Genomic DNA, 24033 nt, shown 5'->3' with positions numbered 1-24033 from the left:
CATCAAATCACCCGCATTGAAGTGGCGACTCTGCCGAGGTATGTGATTGTATCTGCGCACCATGGCCCTTATTTATGAGGCCTTGCGTCAATTTTGCGCCGCCGGTGCGTCACTTTTTGTGACGCACCAGCGGCGTACAAAATGCGCCTTGTTGCGCCATATTTAAAAAGTGACGCATCTAGGTAGATGCGTCACTTTTGACACCCCTGCGCAACATTATACCTGCGTCAGGTATAATGTATGCAGAGGGGGCGTTCCCCTGCAAAAAGCCTCGTAATAGTGTAATAGTGACGCAGTGAAATCTATGAGATTTCACTGCGTCACTTTTAGGAGGCTGTTGCGTCAAAATCTTGCGCCTGCCTCACAGCAGGCGTAAGACTGACGCAAGCCCTTTCACATGGGGCTTTCCCCATGTGAAAGCACGCATTGCTGGAGTTGCGTCACTTTTGTGACACTCTCCAGCAATGCGTCACTTTTGCGCTTACAGATGCGTCAGTAATACTGACGTATCTGTAAGTCCTTGCAACATGATGCGTCATACATTAAATATGACGCATCATTGGTGTCGCAAGGAGTGCGCAGTGAAAAGTGACGCATCACTGTTTACACGCAGCGATGCGTCACTTTTCATAAATGAGGCCCCATGTGAGGGGGTAAACTGCTTAGTGGCATTAGTGAGGGGGAAGATTTGAGACTTTCCCCAGTTTATGTTGACCCAAAGAGGTGACCAAGGAGAATGAGCAGTCTGAGGAAGGGGTTGAGGCTTTTTTCAGGGTTAGGAAGGTAGAGGGTGAAGTCGTCAACGTGTAAGGAGATTGGTATTTGTCTCACTGGATATATGAGGGTATGGTCCCGGAAATGCTGTCGGACTTTGGCAGCAAGGGGTTCAATGTCCAGGGCTAAAGGGAGGGGTGAGAGAGGGCAACCCTGTCTAGTGCCTCTGGCTATTGTGAAAGGGGAGGATCAGGAGCCAGTATATAATCAGTTAATCCAAGTTAAAAAAGGAGCGGGAATCCCATATGTTGCAGAACAAAAGCAACGTAATCCCATTCTAGGCGAATCGAACGCCTTGGTGGCGTCGAGAAAGACGGCCGCTGCGTTCGTGTCAGGGTCAATGTCTTGGTGGACTGCAAACAGGGTGCGCAAGCTGCGGGATGTCCCTCTGCTGGGTACAAACCCCGCCTGGTCAGGGAGGACCAGGACTGTCATGAGGGGCTAATGCGATTCGCAATCAGTTTTGCTAAGATTTTAGCATCAACATTTATTATTAGGGAGAGGGGCGTATATGAGTTGCATTGTGTAGTTGGGTTACCTGGCTTCAGCAGGGATATTATCAGCGGTTCTCGCATTGTTTAGGACAAAATACCAGTTTTGCGGGCCTCCTCAAAGACATGCAGCAACACAGGGATGAGTACATCACAGGAAACATCCTTCACAACACAACTTTTACCACGCAGTACCTGTACAACGCAGGTTTTTCAACGCAAGTCATTACAACGACTTGCGCTGGGGGGTGCTCTAGGATAGGTAATAGTTTAATTTACTATCCAACACCTTCCCTACTATCCACGGGGACTGGAGTTGGAATAGTAAATTAAACTATTCACTATCCAGCACACCCCAACGCAAGTCGTTGTAACGACTTGCGTTGAAAAACCTGCGTTGTAAAGGCATGCGAGGTAAAAGCATGCGTTGTAACAAGGTACATCCGTATATCACGGTATGTTTTATAGAATTCTACCAGCAGGCCGTCTGCCCCCTGGCCTTGCCAGAGTGTAGTTGCATTATGGCGGTTATGATCTCCTCATCCTCCTAATGTGCGAGGAGAAATTCCCCCTAGGAGTCCCCCAGCCAAGCTATAGCAGTGTCGTCAAAGAAAGGAGTGGAAATCTATGAGTTGCATCCTATGTGAAGTGTACAGGGTTTTGTAGAAGCGCTGAAAGACGGCAACTATATCTGGTGTATTTCTGTGCAGCTGACCATCCTCATCCACGATTTCAAGGACGGTGTTGGAGAATCTAGGTGGGCGGACCAGAGACGCGAGCTCTTTACCAGATCTTTCCCCTTCCCCATATTGGCGAGCTTGGTGATCTTTCCCTCTAAACCTACATTCCCTCTCGACTGTATCCGATAGTCAGTGCGTAGGTCTTTCAGGCGCACCTTCAACTCCGGAGTGGGTGCAGTCTGTATTTGTGCTTTTTTAGGTCGAGCGACCTATCTCAATGCGCATGCGCATTGAGAGCGGGAGCTCGATATAAAGGGGCTTAAACAGAGGTTTAACTAGCTGTCGATTTGGTGCTGTGCCCGTGAAATGCTCGTGCACAGCATCAAATCGCCAGCCATCTGCCATTTGTTCCCCAGCAGCTCCTCCCCAAAAGCTTCCCCCAGCGTGCGCTCTGGCTCAGCCGAGCCGCACTCCTCCCACACCTCTCACACACAAGTGAAGCTTCACTTCAAAGGCCCCCGCATTTCTCCTCCCCCTCCCCACAGCAATTTCACTTTGTCCCTTTTGCACGCACATTTCACTCGTCTCTTGTATTCTCTCTCGCACTCTCAAACACACACACATTTACTCTTAGCTTTCATGACACTCTCTGCTGCTCTCCTTCTTTTACGCTTTCTCTTTCATTCACTCTTTCCGCAGCCTATCTGTCTCCACGGCTGTCTCAGTTTCTCTCTCCTATTTTGCCCCTCTCTCTCTCGCTCTGTTTTTCTCTCTCAAACACATACACGCTCAGAAAGATGCTTGTAAGCACACGTCTAACTGCAGCCCGGACAACGAAAAACATCAGAGTGTGGCTAGACTATGTAAACTTTGTACCTCAAACACACACATTTACTCTTAGCCTCCGTGGCACTCTCGTCCTCCCTTTTGCACGCACATTTTTTGCTGTCAGCTTCCACGACACTCTCTGCTGTTCCCTTCTTTAACTCTTTCTCTTTCATTCACTCTTTCCGCATCCTTTTTTTTTTAATTCTCCCAAGTGCACGCTCTATCTGCTTTTCATAGCTATCACTCGTCCCTTGTATTCTCTCACTTGCACGCTCAAACACACACACATTTACTCTTAGCCTCCGTGGCACTCTCGTTCTCCCTTTTGCATGCACATTTTTTGCTCTCAGCTTTCATTACTCTCTCTGCTGTTCCCCTTCTTTTACTCTTTCTCTTTCTCATATTATGCCCCTCTCTCTCTCTCGCTCTGTTTTTCTCTCTCAAACACACACGTACACGCTCAAAAAGATGCTTGTAAGCACACGTGTAACTGCAGCCTGGACAACGAAAAACTTCTGGGTGTGGCCAGACTATGCAAACTTTGTACAAGTGCAGTGAATTTTGCATGAGCTTTTTTTGCAGCGACCTTCTAAGTGCAAATATAATATTTTCACAGATGGATGGCTGCACAAAACGGGCTTCTGCAGCAATCGGTGCAAATGTGTTTGCATTGATCATTCTGTGCAGATTTTGGTGCAAGCATTGCAGTACACGAGTGCCATGGTACTATGTTGGTTGTTCAAGGGTAGATGGTTTCAGATCTTCGTTTCGGTCTGCCCTTTAGTTTTCACAACAAAGCAAAGACAACCCTGAAAATGTCCATGAAGTATAAAACATCTTAATGTAAATTGTCCGGCAAATTCCCACTGAACACCACCACATCCACCATCAACACCACATCCACCACCACATCCACCGCATCCACCACCACCACCACCGCATCCACCACAACCACATCCACCACATCCAACATCACCACCACATCCAACACCACATCCACCATCACCTCCACATCCACCATGACATCCACCGCCACATCCACCACCCCATCCACCACCACCACCACCGCATCCACCACCACCACTGCATCCACCACCACATCCACCGCCACCACATCCACCGCATCCACCACCGCATCCACCACCACATCCACCACCACATCCACCACCACCACCACATCCACCATCACCTCCACATCCACCATGACATCCACCGCCACATCCACCGCCACAATCACCACACCCACCACCACCACATCCACCACCACATCCACCACCACATCCACCACACCCACATCCACCACACCCACATCCACCACATCCACCACATCCACCACCACATCCACCACCACAACCACCACCGCATCCACCACCACATCCACCACATCTACCATCACCTCCACATCCACCACCACATCCACCACATGCACCACCACATGCACCACCACATCCACCACCACATCCACCGCATCCACCACCACCACCGCATCCACCACCACATCCACCACATCCACCATCACCTCCACATCCACCATGACATCCACCACCACATCCACCACATCCACCGCATCCACCACATCCACCACCACATCCACCACCACATCCACCGCATCCACCACCACATCCACCACATCCACCATCACCTCCACATCCACCATGACATCCACCACCACATCCACCACACCCACCACCAGGTGCAAATGCAATGTTCTTGGATTTTAGTCACAATAAAATACACTGAACATAATCTTCACAAAATTAATTTACAAACGTTTAAGCTATTGCCATTATAATAATAATAATAATAATAATAAAACATTTATTGAGCGCATGGCTGCACGACTGTGTATCCCCGCGCTAATTGCTGAAGAATCTCAACCGAGAATCAAGTCAAAGGGAGAAAGCGAGGCGGAGTTATTGAGGGAACAGGTGGGTTTTCAAATTAGCTCTGAATAGAGTTTCCGATGGTTCCATTCTTAAATGAGTAGGAAGAGCGTTCCAGTGTTTCACTCCTAGATAACGAAAGGAGCGACCACCGATTTTTGCTCTGTGGATGCGGGGGAGTTTAAAAAGGGACATTCCTGAGGACCTCAGGTGTCGGGTAGGGCGGTGTATGGTCATGAGGCTCCTTAAGTAGGTGGGACCCTTGTTGTGGGCTATCCTATGGGCATAGCAGAGGCTCTTGAATTTTATTCTCTCCTTTACGGGGAGCCAGTGCAGTTTGGATAATGCAGTTTTGGCAGAAGTTCTTTTGGGAAGGCCCAATACCAAACGGGCTGCTGCATTTTGTACACATTGCAGCTGGTGAAGATGTTTTTGGTTGATGCCTAGAAGGAGGGCATTCCCGTAGTCCAGGTGCGGTGTAATAAGAGCATGCACAATGGTTTTCCTGGCTTTGATCGGTATCAGGTCAATGATTTTTCTGAGAATTCTTAATGTGCCGATGCATTTTCCAATGATCTTGTTAACTTGGGATTTTCCTGATAGATCCGCGTCGATCATGATCCCAAGGTTCTTGACCTTCTCGACAGGTCGAGGGCATTCGCCGAGAGATGTGGGCCACCACGCTTGAGACCATAGGGAGGATTTATTCCAATAAATTTTATTTAAGTATTAATTATTTACAAAATGAAAAGCCATTGTTATTTGCAATATCAATACATCTAAGTCACGTAAAGACAACACACATTGCATTACAAATGCTATAGGTGTCACATTTGCAAAAGTTAAAACTATTGACATTGTAACTGACAAAGCTATTAATTTTGCTATTTTCAAAACCAACACATAAATAAAAAAAGTGTCATTTACAATACCAATTGCTCAAACTTTCCTAATGCGAGACCTATTGCATTTCCAATGCTTGTTTTGTTTGAGTTCTAGTTCTAACTTGCGGAGTGTAGCGCGGATGTCATTCTGGACCCCTCCGCTTTTAGCGCTGCAGAGTACGCGCACGGTGACCATAAAGGCCTCCCAGACCATGGAGTATTGCGTGACTGAGTTATCATTATGGGGGACGAAGCCAGTGATCTCTTGTTCAAGTTCAGCCTTGAAGACAGGGTCTAACATGGTCTGCGGGGGCAAGCACCACGACAGGAAAGGCGATGCTTCGTGAGGGGGTGTAAGGGTGATGAGCACTGGTGAGTGGTCAGAGTCTGTGCGAGAGAGGTGTGAAGCACGCAACAGCCATGGGGTTAGCCCTCTAGTGAGAAGCCAGCCATCTATTCACGACCAGGAGGTGTGGGCAGTAGAGAAATAGGAGCCTTCTCTATCATGTGGGTGAAGGGCGTGCCAGGCGTCGACAAGGCAGTGGTCTTTAAGGATGTGGTTAAGGGAGTGGTGCGTGTTGGAGTAGTGGTGGGGCTGCGGTTATGAGCGGTCTAGTGGCGGATCAAGGGTAACATTAAAATCACCCCCCCACAGGGGGCCATATATCAGTCCATGATGCATGGCGCAATGTTCCGGGCTATAGGTCAGGAGTGGGCCGAGGCCGCAGGAGTAACCAGACAGAGAGAGACGCAAATGCCTCAGGGAGGGGCAGAGCTATCACTCTATATCCGACGTGTCCCCCCTCACCCCCATCAAGGGATCGGGTGGAGAAAGAGGCTCAGCCTGCGGAGTCCCTCGGTAAGGTTTTAATAAAGTCGTAGACGTGCTGAAAAGTAGTAAAAAAGTGTTTCCCTTGGTGAATAACTTTGAGGCGTGCAGTAAAAAGCATGTTGTATTCAATGTTTATTTGTTGGAGTTTATTTTTCACTGGAAGGAACTTCATGCACCCTTCCTGGAAAGCCATAGTGAAGTCTGGGTATAATGAGACCTCCAGGCTGTCAAAGAACACCTACTTGTGGTCCCTAGTGAGTTGCAGGGCGGTGTGGCGATCGCTATAGTGAAGAAGCTGCGCAATGATGATGCAAAAAGAGCCGCCGGGTACAGGGCGAGGGGCCAGTGAGCGATACACTCTCTCAATAATGAGTACCGAACAAAATGCTTCTCTTCCAAAGGCGGTAGTGAGCATGCGCTCCACATACCCCTCCATCCTGCACGTGGCAGTGAACTCCGGCACCCTTAGGATTCGCAGATTGTTGCGTCTTGAGCACGATTCAAAGTCCTCATTTTTTGTAGCTATACGCTTTAGGTCTTTCTCCATGTCCAATGTTTTTTTCTCAGTCGTGGTAGAAGTGTCCTCCAGGTCAGATACACGTTGCTCCATTTCCTTGATGCGCTCCCCGTGTTGGTCGCTGTTATGCGTAAGAGTGTCTCTATGGGCATTCATGGTGTCCATTGTGGCTTCTATAGAGGACAGGCTGGATTGTATGGCTAGGAGAAGGGCCTTCAGGTTGTCAGTGGACATGGGTTGGTCAGGGGTGCCGGCCTCTTCGCCCTCCATTTCAGCCTGTGTTCTCGTGGACTTCCGGGCCTCGAAATTAAGTTCGGGATGTTTGCCATGAATCCTCCCCATGGTGACTCTTCGGCCCAGCAGGAAGCAGGCGGCGGGTAATTTTATGGAATATTAATGCCACGTATCGACCGGGTAGCCATGGGCCTCCTAAAGTGAGTGCGTGCTAGACGATGTCTGAAGTCTTTCCAGCGTGTCCTGGGGGCCCAGCAGTGCATCTGCATGGAGTAGGGGACACCAGGGATCCCGCAGGCGGCCGCAGGCTGCCAGTCAGATGAGGAGGGTGCCACGCGGGACGAGAGAGGCCCAGAGCCAGGAGTTCCTTTGCTCCGCGCCCAGTCCAAGGCAGCAGTTAGGGCAAGGGCGGATGGAGAGGCCAATGCTTGGAGTGGCAGGGGATGCGCCCCATCACAGCGGGAAAATACGCAGCCGCAACACGGTACTAGCCAAGGAGGAAGGCCGGCTCCTGGGAGGGGGCGCCACCAATCGTCGGGTCAGCAAAGAGGTGACAGGGTCCAACTAGCCACCGCAGTGCAGGGTTGACCGTCAGCAATAACCAGTCAGTAGCATTGGTGGCGGTTCAGCCCCCCAAGAGCGCCAAGATGCAACCAAGCAGGGTAGTCAGTGAAGCCTCCGGCTAGTGAGGGGACACCCCGCCTTCAGGAGCAGGTACAGGAGATGGGCCTCTCCCCTTCCCCAGCACAGAGAGGAAAGCGATGTAAGGGCAGAACAGGCCGGGCCCCCCAATCAGACCCCGGGGACACAGCTATGCAGGATCTCGGTAGGCCCAAGAGGCCGTGGTGGCTAGCAGAGACCGGGTGGATAGCGCGGGCGAAGAGGGCGCAGGCCGCGGGGAGCGTAGGTGTGCGCTCACCGCCTCAGGTTCCAGGAAGTGCAGCATTAGGGCCGCCCGGAGCGACCAGAGCAGGCAGCAGAGGTGTGTAGTGGAGGGGGGAGCGAGCCTCACGATGGTCAGCATGCCGCCAGATGCCCAAGCAATCCGTCTCCCAGCAGCGCAGCCCAGAGCGCCCAGATTCTCAGGCGCACGTCCTTGCAGCCAAGGTAGCCCAGACCAGGCCCCTGCTCACTCCTCAATGGTCACAGCACCGAGCGGAGACGGCAGTCGGCACCTCTGGGCCCTGCGGGCCAATGGCGGAGCGAGGTCTTGCACCGACCCCAGCTCGCACTTAGGCAGGGACAAGCTCAGCATCCACCGCTGTGGGGCCCTCAGGGCAGGCTACGCTAAGGCAGGAAACCAGGGCACCAGGCAGGTACAGCAGGCAGCAGGTTTTCGGCACAGCGCCAGTGGGCTCAGAGGCGGCGGTCCTCGGATGCTTGATTCCGGTCTGGGAAAGATATGGCTGTTGTAGTTCGGACTGGACTGTTCCCATGGGGCACAGGGCCAGAGCTGATTTGCATAAAGCCATTATCTGACCCAGGGTGGTGTGGAGTGCAAAAAACGATGGATTTAGGCCCAGATCCTTGTACTGGGGTGAATGTAAGACATTGATCTGCATTCTGTCCATCAAATTGTTTTTTGTAATTTTCTCCCTGAGTGTACTGGGGTATCTCAGACGTGGGTCCCAGAGCCTCCACACCACTGGAGTCAAGCTAGCCGGGCTGATGAGAGGTGTTACCTCGAAACCGGTCCGGTCCTCGGATGCTTGATTCCGGTCTGGGAAAGATATGGCTGTTGTAGTTCGGACTGGACTGTTCCCATGGGGCACAGGGCCAGAGCTGATTTGCATAAAGCCATTATCTGACCCAGGGTGGTGTGGAGTGCAAAAAACGATGGATTTAGGGCCAGATCCTTGTACTGGGGTGAATGTAAGACATTGATCTATATTCTGTCCATCAAATTGTATTTTGTAATTTTCTCCCTGAGTGTACTGGGGTAGCTCAGACGTGGGTCCCAGAGCCTCCACACCACTGGAGTCAAGCTAGCCGGGCTGATGAGAGGTGTTACCTCGAAACCGGTCCGGTCCTCGGATGCTTGATTCCGGTCTGGGAAAGATATGGCTGTTGTAGTTCGGACTGGACTGTTCCCATGGGGCACAGGGCCAGAGCTGATTTGCATAAAGCCATTATCTGACCCAGGGTGGTGTGGAGTGCAAAAAACGATGGATTTAGGCCCAGATCCTTGTACTGGGGTGAATGTAAGACATTGATCTACATTCTGTCCATCAAATTGTTTTTTGTAATTTTCTCCCTGAGTGTACTGGGGTAGCTCAGACGTGGGTCCCAGAGCCTTCACACCACTGGAGTCAAGCTAGCCGGGCTGATGAGAGGTGTTACCTCGAAACCGGTCCGGTCCTCGGATGCTTGATTCCGGTCTGGGAAAGATATGGCTGTTGTAGTTCGGACTGGACTGTTCCCATGGGGCACAGGGCCAGAGCTGATTTGCATAAAGCCATTATCTGACCCAGGGTGGTGTGGAGTGCAAAAAACAATGGATTTAGGCCCAGATCCTTGTACTGGGGTGAATGTAAGACATTGATCTACATTCTGTCCATCAAATTGTTTTTTGTAGCCATCTTAAACTGAGCAGGCCGGATCTCACCGAGGTCTTCTCCAGGGGCCTCGTTTCTGCTCCAGTATGGATTTGCGCCCTGGATAGTGGCACAGGGATTCCGCCTCCCCTATAGTTAAGTGTGCAGTTTAGAGGGGCATACGATGAGGAGGATATTAGATGGATTTGCCCCGAGCCGCAAGTGCGGCCATCTTGGTTGGCGCACTCTAGCGACCCCCAATGTTTGCGCTGCCTCCTATTTATACTGCCCTTGTAAAAAGGGGGCAACGCCACAATCAATGGGTGTGATTCAGGAAAGGGGGTGGTGATGAACAGAGTGTCTGAATTAAGCAGACAACTATTACCCAGTCTAAAGATCAGGGCTTGATCGATCACCGTTATTCAGCTCACTGCACCATCCCAGCTCAGAACTTGGCTATATGCAAATTAGTCTGACCCTGGCCCAGTGCATCATGGGAACAGGGCAGACCAAACTACCAAGCCAATTCTTATACTGGGAAGGAAACAAGCTACCGGGGACCGGTTTCTGGCATTTCAGCCGTCTTCGGCCCGGCTTGCTTGAATCCTGATGGTGCAATGAGCTAGGGACTCACATCTGAGTATACCCTTCCACGCTTATGGTGGACAAAAATGATTCAGGAAAGGGGGTGGTGATGAACAGAGTGTCTGAATTAAGTAGACCACTATTACCCAGTCTAAAGATCAGGGCTTGATCCATCACCGTTATTCAGCTCACTGCACCATCCCAGCTCAGAACTTGGCTATATGCAAATTAGTCTGACCCTGGCCCAGTGCATCATGGGAACAGGACAGACCAAACTACCAAGCCAATTCTTATACTGGGAAGGAAACAAGCTACCGGGGACCGGTTTCTGGCATTTCAGCCGTCTTCGGCCCGGCTTGATTGAATCCTGATGGTGCAATGAGCTAGGGACTCACATCTGAGTATACCCTTCCACGCTTATGGTGGACAAAAATGATTCAGGAAAGGGGGTGGTGATGAACAGAGTGTCTGAATTAAGAAGACCACTATTACCCAGTCTAAAGATCAGGGCTTGATCCATCACCGTTATTCAGCTCACTGCACCATCCCAGCTCAGAACTTGGCTATATGCAAATTAGTCTGACCCTGGCCCAGTGCATCATGGGAACAGGGCAGACCAAACTACCAAGCCAATTCTTATACTGGGAAGGAAACAAGCTACCGGGGACCGGTTTCTGGCATTTCAGCCGTCTTCGGCCCGGCTTGCTTGAATCCTGATGGTGCAATGAGCTAGGGACTCACATCTGAGTATACCCTTCCACGCTTATGGTGGACAAAAATGATTCAGGAAATTGGGTGGTGATGAACAGAGTGTCTGAATTAAGCAGACCACTATTACCCAGTCTAAATATCAGGGCTTGATCCATCACCGTTATTCAGCTCACTGCACCATCCCAGCTCAGAACTTGGCTATATGCAAATTAGTCTGACCCTGGCCCAGTGCATCATGGGAACAGGGCAGACCAAACTACCAAGCCAATTCTTATACTGGGAAGGAAACAAGCTACCGGGGACCGGTTTCTGGCATTTCAGCCGTCTTCGGCCCGGCTTGCTTGAATCCTGATGGTGCAATGAGCTAGGGACTCACATCTGAGTACACCCTTCCACGCTTATGGTGGACAAAAATGATTCAGGAAAGGGGGTGGTGATGAACAGAGTGTCTGAATTAAGCAGACCACTATTACCCAGTCTAAAGATCAGGGCTTGATCCATCACCGTTATTCAGCTCACTGCACCATCCCAGCTCAGAACTTGGCTATATGCAAATTAGTCTGACCCTGGCCCAGTGCATCATGGGAACAGGGCAGACCAAACTACCAAGCCAATTCTTATACTGGGAAGGAAACAAGCTACCGGGGACCGGTTTCTGGCATTTCAGCCGTCTTCGGCCCGGCTTGCTTGAATCCTGATGGTGCAATGAGCTAGGGACTCACATCTTAGTATACCCTTCCACGCTTATGGTGGACAAAAATGATTCAGGAAAGGGGGTGGTGATGAACAGAGTGTCTGAATTAAGAAGACCACTATTACCCAGTCTAAAGATCAGGGCTTGATCCATCACCGTTTTTCAGCTCATCCCAGCTCAGAACTTGGCTATATGCAAATTAGTCTGACCCTGGCCCAGTGCATCATGGGAACAGGGCAGACCAAACTACCAAGCCAATTCTTATACTGGGAAGGAAACAAGCTACCGGGGGGTCCCCGGTAGCTTGTCTCCTTTCTGGTGAAGAATTGGCTTGGTAGTTTAGTCTGCCCTGTTCCCATGTTGCACTGGGCCAGGGACAGACTGATTTGCATATAGCCAGGTTCTGAGCTGGGATGGGGCAGTGAGATAAATAACGGTGATGGATCAAGCCCTGATCTTTGGACTGGGTAAGAGTGGTCTGCTTAATTCAGACACTCTGTTCATCACCACCCCCTTTTCTGAACAATCAATGGGTGTAGCGGTGGAAAGCCCACCGCAGCACCCACTGCCCTCCCCTTTCACGCTAAGCATTGCGTGAAAGGGACCCTTATCTTCAAGGCAGTGTTAAGCCACGTTAAGTGGTTAATGCTGCCTTGTAAATAAGCCAAAGTCCATATCGCCATCACAACGTTACTGAAAGTGAATTTTGGTGGCAATAGGGGCCTGTAAATATGCCCCTCAAAGCGCTATGAAGAACATGTGTTACTATGACCCAGTTATGTTATGCTCAAGCAACAGACCTCAGAATGATGAAACCTAGTGGTGACCCTGCAGGGATTCACACACAGGACCACTAGTGACAGCAGATTCCAGACAGCTGTAAAGGGCTGGAACCGACGAGATGACCATCCACAGGGAGGCCAAGAATGAACAGGGGCAGGTGGAGCCTAGTCAAGTCCTGCAGGCACGGCGCATGAGTATGGAAATAAGGCGGGCAGTGGTTGGCAAGGCCCAGCAGTGCGCTGCTCAGCAGTGTGGAGAAGGCAAACCAGATCCCGATGTGTTTGGGTGGGAGGGTCAGTGGAGCTAGACACACCTCCAGGAGCTACAAGACCAGCCGGGGCATCACCACCCAAAGATGAGAGAGGTGAACAACTACAGTGGCGAGAGTGCAATTGGCAGAGCACAGGTTCACACTGCAGGGAGTGGGAGGAAAAGGTAAAAGGCAACTGTATCGCTATACCACCCAACCCCTCCCATTGCACCACCTGGGCCCTCCCATCACTGTACCACCTTCCTCCTCACATTGCTGTACCACCCACACCCTTACATTGTACCACCTGCCTCCTCCCATCACTGTACCACCCAGCCCCTTACATTGCTGTACTACTCACCACTCTCATCGCTGTACCACTACCCCACCATTTCTGTACCAACCACTCCTCCCATTGCCCCACGTGGCCTCTCCCTTTGAAGTACCACCCGCCCCCATTGCTGTATCACCTGACCTGCCCATATCTGTATTACTCACCCACCACTGTACCACACACCCCTCCAACTGCTGTTACAGCCACCCCTCCCATCATCCCACCTACCCCTCCCATCGCTGTCCCATCTGTCCAGCCCATATCTGTACCAACACACTCTCCATCACACATACAGCAATCTCCTGATGAAATAAACAGACAAGACACCTTTTTTCGTGGAGAAAATTGAAGCAGATTTATTTCCATACAAAATTATGCCAACATGGGTTAACTTACGGGCGATCCAAGGACAGGCAAATTGCGATTCCTTAAATGCAATGTAAGTAGCACAAAAGAAAGTGCGCTTTAGCATTAAGGAATCGCTAATTACCACCAACTTCAAGTTGGTGGTAATTAGTGATTTCCTTTAAAAAAATCACTTTTTTGCTTAGGGCATGTATGTGCTCCATATGTGCACACATGCACATTTCAGGGGTGCAACAGGGTGTCCTTTTGGAACCCTGGCACCCTTGAAATTCCTCCCACAATTAGTGAGTTCCTCTTGGTGACTCGCAAATTGCGGGAGCAATTCCTATTCATTCCTATGGGCCTCTTGGCCCATAGGAATGAATGGGAAGGTATTCCTTAATTTCGAATCGTAATTTGCGATTCACAATTAAGGAATATTTAGGAATTGCTAAAAATATTGCGATTCCTACCTACATGGCTTTTTGCGATTCCTTAATAGCGATTCCCTAAAAACGCTATTAAGGAATCGTAAACATGCATTTACCTACATCTGGCCCTAAGTGAGCTCTATTTTCTGACCCTCTAAAAATATATCCCTACACTTTTTTCTCCCTGTTCCACACCTCCTTATGTGGGTTTTTGAACTATTCACCTTAAGGTCCAGGTGGCCCATAAACATAGTGAAACTGTCTAAAACTCGTTGTAGGCCTATTTGGGTCTGGGACATTAAAACCTCATCGAGGAGTGCAGGAAAGGGACGCGCAGCTATTTGTGGGAAGTCTTGGTTATCCTTAAGTAGTGCCTCACATAAACCTTTAATGTAAAGGTTAAAAAGAAAGGGGGCCAGGACACAACCTTGCCTGACCCCCTTCCTAATGGAAAATGAGGCCGTGCGTTCTCTACCCAAGCCAAAGCGTACTCGCGCCTTGGCATCACAATCTATCCCTATTTTCTCAAGGATAGCCGACAGCCCCTCGTGTCTCACAGAGTCAAAGGCGGCAGTAAGAACAACAAAAGCTAAAAACAGCCTGCCTTTCTTCACTTGTGTGTATTTACCAACTAAAATAGCTAAATTAAGACACTGTTCCACTGTCAATAGTCCTGCCCGGAAACCATATTGTATGTCGAACAGAACATTGTTTTCCTCTCCCCAATCATTTAGATGTTCCAATATTGTGCGTCCAGCCACTTTAGTCAAGGCATCTAGTAAAGAGATTGGCCTATAACACTTCGGGTCCTGACGGCCCCCTTTTTAAAAATTGGAACTATGGTGGATTCTACCCAAGTTGTTGGAAAGGGGGCGAAACAGCTAGCCATTAAATCCTGAGTACTAATGGGCCCCCATATTTCAATATTAAATTTAAATAATGTATGGGGACCCCATTCGGTCCTGGGGCCTTCCCCCCAGAACTCGCAGAAAGTGCGCGTGTCACCTCAAAACAGTCTAACTGAAGATCAGAATACTAGGCCTCAGGGTTATTGATGGTTTCCCTGAGAGCACTCCCGGTGGGGATGACAGAATTTCCATCTACATGGTACACCCCCGAGAAGAAGTCGATCCACTGCTTCTCGGATATAGCATCTTCCACTGACGGCCCTTGAATTCCCTGGAATTCAGGTGAGGTGCTTTTACTGTTCTCCCAAAAGCCAAACTATCCCCCCTTATAGATGCTTCATGAAGAGATTCCCAGGCTTCATTTCTTATTGTGTCTTTTATTTCCTTAAGTCCACTCTATATTCCCCTTTTTATATTTTAATATATATATATAATATATTTCTTATATTTTCAACATTTTGAGGAACCTTGTGTAATTCCCTTTTTAAATTAGAATAGGCCCGGGAGCACTTTGAGTCGAACCAGCCTCAAGGGTTTCTTTAATTCTTTCGTAAAACAGATAACGATTCTCATATGGCCTCTGAAATTAAATGAAAGGAGGAAAGGATATTAACTGGAGTAGCCACCTTACTCAGACAGGTGTCAGTAGCTGGCCTTCACTTTTCTATCACTTATCGGCGATCACTGCAGGATCCGCCATCGACCAGCGTAAGCTATAGTCATTTATCTTATTGATTGCGATGTCAGATAAGACCTGGTCTGTTATATCTTGACTATGCAACTTACTAGACGGTATTAAAACTGAGAGACATAATGGAAAGTGATCGCTTAGTGGCTTATCGTCCGCATGAAACGAATTGAGTCTATGAGCATGGTTATTCGATATGAGAATATAATCTAAGGTGGAGTAGCAGCTTCTACCATTAAAACTATGGGGCACCAATCAATCAATCAATCAGCGTACTTGCAGAGCGGACGACTTACCCGTGAGGGTCTCAAGGCAATGAGGGGAGACCCCCTCCCCTTATTGCCTTGAGACCCTCACGGGTAAGTAGCACGCTCTTTGCTACTGCTCGAAGATCTATTTTAAACAAACAAGGGAACCCAAAGAGTAACTAAGGGCCCCGGGAATCGATTATTTTTTGGAACAATGGTCCTTAGCATAACATTTACAAACACGAAGAAATGCAGTATGGACTTTAATGGGTACTATAGTATTTCGATGCCCAGCCAGACAAAGAATTACAATTTTTTAGAATAAAAGTAATTTTGTTACATTACAGAAAAGAGCAATATAACGGGACACAATCCTGCACCCGGAAGAAAACAAAAGGAAGGGTAAACATTTACGCATGCAAAACAAAAGGACACAGGCAATAGTTTGAGCAGTGGGAGCTTGATTTGGCCATACAGTGAAGCACGCTAACCCACATAGTGACCACATGAATCATGTGTACAATAGAAACGAATGGCACTAATCAATATGTCGACGGCGTTTCGATCCCAAGCTCATAATTGTTAGGGATCATCATCAGGACTAAAACAATAGGTTTGCCTGGTATTTAGAACAAAAAAATGCCTCGAGGGCAGATGTGTAAAACCTCAATTTGCGAGCAGTTGGAGGTATGGATGACCGGTGATGGGGCGGAGCTTATAGACTGTATATGAGGGAAGAATAGCCTAAGTAATACAAGGGAGTTTCCATTTGGAAGAGACACAATGGTCCCGGGTTGTCGTAACTGGCAAGATTCGCGTTTCAATCCACTGACGGCGATGCGTCCGAGGTTCCTTGCAGAATGGCAGGAACGGAACCTGTCTAGTGTTTGTGTCCTTGTGACGTCATGCACGTTCCACCAATCCTGAGTCAGGTCACCTGGTCTGACATCATTTCGCCTCTTCTTTGCTGCCCTGGTCAGGTGTAGGGGAGTGCATGCTCCCTCATTTCTGTATACATTTCGAAATGTGTTTATTAATTTCCACTTAAATGTATTTGCTCATGGGGGTCAGTTTTGAATTTTTCTTAATATATGTGTAGCTTTCTGAATTTTCATACAATATATTACTGGCGCAGGGTCGCGAGTGGGTGCTCATAGTAGGAACATTCAGCCAATGCCACAATAAGGAAACGCATCACAACAACTTCAAGCTTGTCGCAGGAACAGGGATTACAAACCGATGGCCAAAATCGAAGGTTTATTACATTTTTGTAGTTTTCTATGTACTTTATCATAGTGAGATTCAGCCGTTAGGGTGGAGATCTCCAAAGGTAAAATATGGGGAAAATTTTAAAAGTTTATCAAACTCGAAAAAACATAAACCTCGGGCCATATTATCAAGAACGGCGATAAGATTATCGCCGCTATAGCAGCAGGAAACTGCCGCGGATAATATGCCCTAGAGAATTCCATAGAAGCCCATTTTCACACCAGAACATGGGCTTTTATGGGAATTCACAAGGACATAATATCAAGCCCCTTATCGCTGCCTTAGCGGCAGTTTCCTGCCGCTAAAGCGGCGATAATCTTATTGCCGTTCTTGATAATATGGCCCATTATTTTTATAATAAATATCACTGTAAATGTATTTGATATCTTTATTTTAACAGCAGTACTTAATAAAAAAACATGCTACAACATCATTAGCTTAATTCTGAAATACATATTTAATTAATGTAAATATATTAAATTAAAATTATTTTTCTGAAGTTTAAATAAAAAAAAAATTCCCCACGAACTTGAGGGTGGGGGGGCAGGGGTTGGCTGAAGGGAATATGGACTCTCATATGCACTATTTTGGAACCGTACCAGCGTCACATGGTGTGCTTGAACTTTGTCAGACTATGTTGTTCCAGTTTATTCATACAATGATTTGCAGTGTGGTAAGAAAAGGCAATAAAAATAAGTTTAATAAAAATAAATAAATTCCCACCTAAGGTACTTTATTTTTACCATAAATGAATAATTATTAAAAGCGATGTACAGAATGAACTAATAATAATCAAATTATAATTTAATAAACGATAATAAATATATTACTACATTAACTTTAAATGCAAAAAAGGTTATTAAAATATGTTATAAATACATTTAAAATATGTATAATATTTAAACATTATTTTTAACGTTAAATTATATTTATGCATCTGTTTACCTATTTTAAATAATGACACTCATTTTAATACCATTTCCTATGGGGTTTTATTATAAGTTTGTAACTATTTCAATGGGAGGCGGTTGCAGAACCAGTGGTTGGCCATGCGTAGTGCTGGACTTACTATTTTTTTTTTCGTTTGCCTCATCCTCTTGTCCAGGGGGTGGAGAGGTGTCAGTCTACACTTTGGAGTAACTCTGCACTCAGATGTTCTGAATAGCCAAATGAGGTATAAGAGTAAGGGCCCTATGTATCATTCTAAATTACGATTGTAAACGCCGAATTTCGCAGAAGTTCAGCATTTGCGATCGCAATTAGGCTTAGTGGTATGTATTAATGAAAAACTGCCTTGCAAAATAAGGAATTTGCAATTCCCTATTTAGCGATTGCATTTAAGGAATCGCAAATTGCAATTCCTTAAATGCAATGTAGGAAACACAGAAAAAGTACAATTTGGCCTTAAGAAATCGCAAATTACCACCAACTTCAAGTTGGTGGTAATTTGTGATTACTTTGAAAAATGCATTTATTTGCATTTTTCAAAGTGCAATGTGGCGGACATACATGCCCTAAGGGCATGTATGTGCGCCACATGTGCACCCATGCTTATTTAAGGGGTGCCACAGGGTATCCTTTTGACACCCTTGCAACCTTGAAATTGCATTCTCAATTAGCAATTCCCTAATTGCTAATCGCAAATTGAGAATGTCTTGCGATTCCCAATTAAGGAATATGTAGGATTCGCAAATCTTTTTGCAAATCCTACATACATCTCATTTTGCGATTCTCAAATAGCGATACTCTAAAATTCACTATTAGAGAATCGCAAAACCAAACTATCATACATATACCCCTTGGTGATTTTTATGTGTATGTGTTTGTGACTTGCTCCAAGGGCTAAGAGTCAAATCGCAAAAGAGGAGCAACAGCAAACACGTGTTGCGTCCCCTTTACATGGCCATCTGGCCTGGGGCTTCCTCAGGGCTGTACACATCAACGTTAAAATGAACAAAGGAACCCACAACAAATAACAAAAAACAAAACATACAAAGATAACCGAAAATGTGCTGTGCACCGGGCACCAACAGGTTCTCAAGCACATATGAACGGCAATTATATGAAAATGTGGCATCAATGTACATTTAAAAAAGTCAAGGTGCATGTATTCCATACATAATTTAGGAAGGACAAAGGACAAAAAGAAAGTCAAGAGAAGAAGTTGGCGACATGTTCGGAAAGAAGGGATTAGGATAATCATGTAGGAGGGAAGGTTAGAAAGAAAAAGACAAAGAATGAGGAGAAAAGACAATGAAATGAGGAACAAAAATGAGGGAAAAAGGCCAGAATTAAGGAAAGGAACAATGGGGCGAAGGGCGGGGGGAATGGAACAGTGCAATGTTATCGACAAATACATTCGTAAAGCAACGACAAGAGATTATGGCGTATACATTTGTAAAAGAATGATGTGAGATTATGGCATGGTTATACATTTGTAATCATATTGCGAATAATTATACATTCCATATGTTGTATAACGAGGGGCAGAGAGGTGTTGTGTGAAGATAAGACATCGATAAATATTTGTCATCATTAGGTAATATATAGAGGGTTCATATATGTTTTAAAACAGTCAGAGAGTGCACACGCAATATTGAATGAATGTTGTGATGAAGAAAGAGTGGTAAAGAAGAAAAGGCCAGATACAAGAATGAAAAGGTGTATAGAACAAAGAGTTTATATAGGAGAGAAAAACCATAACATATAATGTGTTTCAAAGATAGAAGTCATTAGTCAAGTCCCATTATCAAGCAGTGCGCATATTGATATAACCAAGTGTTGGCATGAAGGTAGAGTAAAATGTAATTACATGGAGAGGTGAATAATCAGGTCCCATGTTCAAGTTCCAAGAAGAGGGGGCCATATTATCAAGAAAGGGCTATACATTATCGCCGCTTTCATCGGCAGGAAACTGCCGGTAAAGTGGTGATAATGGGCTTGATAATATGCCCTTGTGAATTCCTTTAGAAGCCCAGGTTAACACCAGAACCAGGGCTGCTATGGGAATTCACAAGGGCATACTATCAAGCCCATTATCACCACTTTACCGGCAGTTTCCTGCCGATAAAAGCGGCGATAATGTATCGCTCTTTCTTGACAATATGGCCCACGGTTGGGTTGGTAGGAAATAGAGAGGCACTGTGGCTAATTGACAAATTGACGCTCAGGATAAAAAACGGACAGTGATTGGTATCTTGTGAACTGTGAACTTTGTCATGGTCTAGAGATCCGTGAGCTATGCGGGCAGGCAACCTTACATATATGAAGGTATGCGGGATGCGCTGCCAAGGGTGTTCTGGGAGGGGGGGTGGGTGGATTAGTGTGGGCGGGTTGCACGGGGATTTGTAATGTGCGGGGCTCAGAGGGGTCACGGTGGGGAAGTGTGCATGCATTCTAATACAGGCTCAAGGTCGGTGGTGAGGCCTGAGAGGGTGCGACATGTTCACGCTTACCAAAAATGTTTCTGTACAGGACAGGTATAATCCTCTAGAATCCACTTGATTTTTGTATTTCTTGGAGAGGAAAAAAGACCAGGTGGAGGTCAGCATCTGGATGCTGGCATCGGTAACAAAGTCGGAATACGTCGGACTGAGTTGATACATGTATTTATTTATTTATACAGGATTTATAATGTGCATGGCTGCCACAGCAACGAGGCTTCCCAGCGCAAACCAGAGACCAGAGAGGAGCGGGCGGCTACAACAAGCGTCCTTTGTTAGACGGTAGGGAACAACCATGTCTTAACAGACTTCCGAAACGTCAAAAGATTGGATATGACTCGGATATTCGCTGGGAGGGAGTTCCAAAGTTTGGCCGCCAATAGGCCAAACGAGCGCCCCCCCGCCCTAGCTTTTCTTACTCGAGGGACACAGACCAGCCCGCAGTTGGCGGATCTCAGAGCACGCCCGGGCATATAGTGCTTCAATAAACCAGAGAGCCCGATAGGTGCTTGGAGCATCTGGATTTTGTGCACGATGCACAGCATCTTAAAGTGATTGTGGGCTTCAATGGGCTGCTAGTGCAACTTAGGGAGCACATGAGCAACCGACTGCCATCTAGGAAGCGCTACTGGCATGCGTGCTGCCGCATTCTGGACCCTCTGGAGGCGTTTAATAGTTGCTTTATTGGCGCCCAGATACAAAGCGTTGCAATAATCAAGCCTCGCAAGAAAGGAGGCTTGCAGGATGGTTTGGCGCACTCCGGGAGGGAAAAAGCCAAGCAAATGTCTTAAACCTTGCAGAAGCCCAAAGCACACAGCAGCAACAGCTCTGGTCTGTTTCTCGGAGGTAAGGCCAGTGTCGAACCAAACCCCCATGTTCTTTACCATCTTCTTCGTTAACGGAGCGGGTTTAAGATGGTCAGGCCAGCGGGTCCACAGAAGTTAGCTCAACTCCAGAGTCACTGCAGACTGCCCCGGGTTCGGCAATCTTCACAGTCAGCCGTTGCCTTAAGTACGGTGCCGACGCTTACTGTTTCCAGGAAGTGACTAGTTCTGGTCCGGGTCCCAGAGTATGGGCACCATATTGGAATGGGAAGTGTGGGGATGAGACTAATGCCAAGTTAACGGCGGCACGGGTTGTCAAGAGGTGAGGCATTGGTCTCGTAAACCGAGAATCACAGGTTCGAATCCCCTTGGTGCCTTAAATAGTTAAGTTTGGGAATGAAAAAGATAAGATTAGCAGGGCCACTGCTCATGGATGACACGTAAATTCGAGGGCCATTCTAAATGAGGGGGGCGGGCGGGTCGCATGTCCCGGAACCGGAGCCTGGATGGGGAGGGGGCAGCAAAGAGGCGCTCCCCCCACCTTTTTGATAACGTCCTGCGAAGGACAGGGTGGGCAGTTAACTCAACGGCCCAGTACAGTGACAAACTTTCCTCCACCTCCGGGACCCTGTGATGCTCTTGGGGCGCCCGGGGAGTGAGGTGCGGGGTGCGGCGGCGGTATTCTTGGTGTGTGGTCGCTCCTTTCCCGCCCGCGGCGGACGATCGCATGGGGCATTGCACATTGCGGAGCCCTTACAAACAGGCCCCCCCCCACGCCTTCATCTTACATGCTTACACTCCGGGCGTTGCGGCTGTTACAGCGCGTCGCCTCCCTCCGGGCCCGTCGGTGCTGCAGCGGTGGGGGGCAGGGCCACGGTGTGCGTGGGCGGGTTAGAGGCCACGTGTGTTTGTTTACAGCGGGGGTCGCGAGATTCGACATCGGGTCTTCCTTAGCTCATTACAAGTGAACATGTTACAAAAGCAAACGTTCCGTTACATAAGGTAAAGTGACAAATGTGAGCAAACAAAATACGGTGCATTCAAGAGGAAATAAGGACATGGGTGCAGGTACAAGAGAAAACAAAGTACATTCAGAGGTACAGTACTGCAATCTAGGGCAGGGATGAGACCTCACAGTCAAACGCGAAGGGTTTCAAGCAGTCCTTTCGTGGGGCGCGTAGGAGAGGACACAGAGGGGGCTATAAGAGGGCATCTCTGGGAACATGCAACCTATACAATGCAGGGTCATGTTCTTGGGGGATCAAATGTAGGTTTCAGCATGCCTGCAGCAAGTGCATGGGACGTCACCCTGCATCCTCTTGTCAGTCCAAACAAGACAAGACGCAGGCAGCAAGCGGTAAACAGGACAACTGAGGCAGCACTGACACATGTAGATAGACTGACACTGACTAGTGATGACCCTCCCCTCTGCGTCCCAACGGCTCTTGGATTTCATACAAAGCTCAGCGAACCCCCCTCGATTACTGCCTTACGGACCTCCACTCCCTAAAAGCACCGTCACCCATCAACTTGACCAACATCCTCCCCCTCCGCCGACGGTACCCCAATAAGGTAGATGGGGGCACTACTGCTGGGAGGGTTTTCAGAAGGTTTTGTGATCCCTTTCGTGGGCCCCTATCTTGTAAGGAGGCGGACAACCTGAAGTCAGCCAGGGATCTACCAGCAATAGTGCAGGCAAACGTTGGGAAGGAACTGGAGCTAGGGAGGGTGGCAGGGCCCTTCAGGGAGCCACCACTGGACAACTTTGTCGTTTCCCCGCTGGGGTTGGTACCTATGAAGGAGCCTGGGTCATACAGACTTATCCATCACCTATCTTACCCGGGGAGACTCTGTCAACGATGGCCTGCAGGAGGGAACGAGCTCAGTGTCATATTGTACTATAGATGGGGCTCTGGACTTAGTCATGAGGGCGGGCAAGGGGGCACGGTTAGCTAAGACGGACACTGAATTGGCGTTTCGCTTGCTACAGTGCACCCCAGCAGCCAACACCTGCTAGGTTTAAGGCTAGATGGCTGGTACTATTTTGACAAATGCATGTCCATGGGGTGCGCAGTTTCCTGTGCTTTCTTTGAGGCATTCAGTTCCTTCTTGCAATGGGCGTTACAGGACACCTTTGGGGTGGAAGGGGTGTCCCACTACTTGGATGATTTCCTGTTCATTGGGCGGGAGGGCACGCAGGAATGCATGGAGGCACTCGCTGACTTTAAGTCCCTTGCGAATCATCTGGGGGCACCACTAGCACCGGGGAAAACAGAAGGTCCTGCACAGGTGCTCACTTTCCTAGGAATTGAACTGGACACTGTGTTGGCGGAATCCAGGTTGCCGGCAGACAAAGTCCGATACCTGGGACTACAGATTCGGGTAGCCGTAGGGAAGGACAAGGCCACACTGGCTTTCATTCAGAGCCTCCTGGGCAAACTCAACTTTGCTGGTAAGGTAATTCCCACGGGGAGGGTCTTTGTGCGCAGGCTGGCCAGAGCTACAGCGTCAGTCAGGAAAAAGCACCACATGGTGAAACTGAGAAGAGGCATGAGAGAGGACTTGTTAATGTGGGCAGACTTTTTGGACAACTTTAATGGGTCTGTCATCTGGCGCGCGCCCTGGGCTAACAACGCAGAACTTTCACTGTTCACCGATGCGTCTGGAAGGGAAGGGTTCAGGGTGATCTTGGACAGGGAGTGGTGTGCCGAGAAGTGGCCTAACACTTGGCAGAAGAAAAAGATCACTTCAAAAATCATGGTGTTGGAACTTTTCCTCATAGTAATAGCTCTCCACCTTTGGCCCGGGGTGTTGGCAGCAAGGACGGTTCTGTTCTGCTCAGACAACTTAGCAGTGGTGCAAG

General features: G+C 48.1%; 1 non-coding gene across 1 annotated transcript; it reads left to right on the top strand.

Moving 5' to 3' along the window:
- The first annotated feature begins 21531 nt into the window (after nucleotides 1-21531).
- Nucleotides 21532-21638, top strand: LOC147693178 (U6 spliceosomal RNA). The gene has a single exon (XR_015300199.1). It is a non-coding gene; the product is annotated as a U6 spliceosomal RNA (small nuclear RNA).
- The last annotated feature ends 2395 nt before the right edge of the window (nucleotides 21639-24033 follow it).

Source organism: Lissotriton vulgaris, chromosome 9 (assembly GCF_964263255.1).
Source record: "Lissotriton vulgaris chromosome 9, aLisVul1.2, whole genome shotgun sequence".
NCBI lineage: Eukaryota > Metazoa > Chordata > Amphibia > Caudata > Salamandridae > Lissotriton > Lissotriton vulgaris.
Note: the sequence above shows the minus strand (reverse complement) of the source record. Positions and strands in the feature narration are given on the sequence as shown.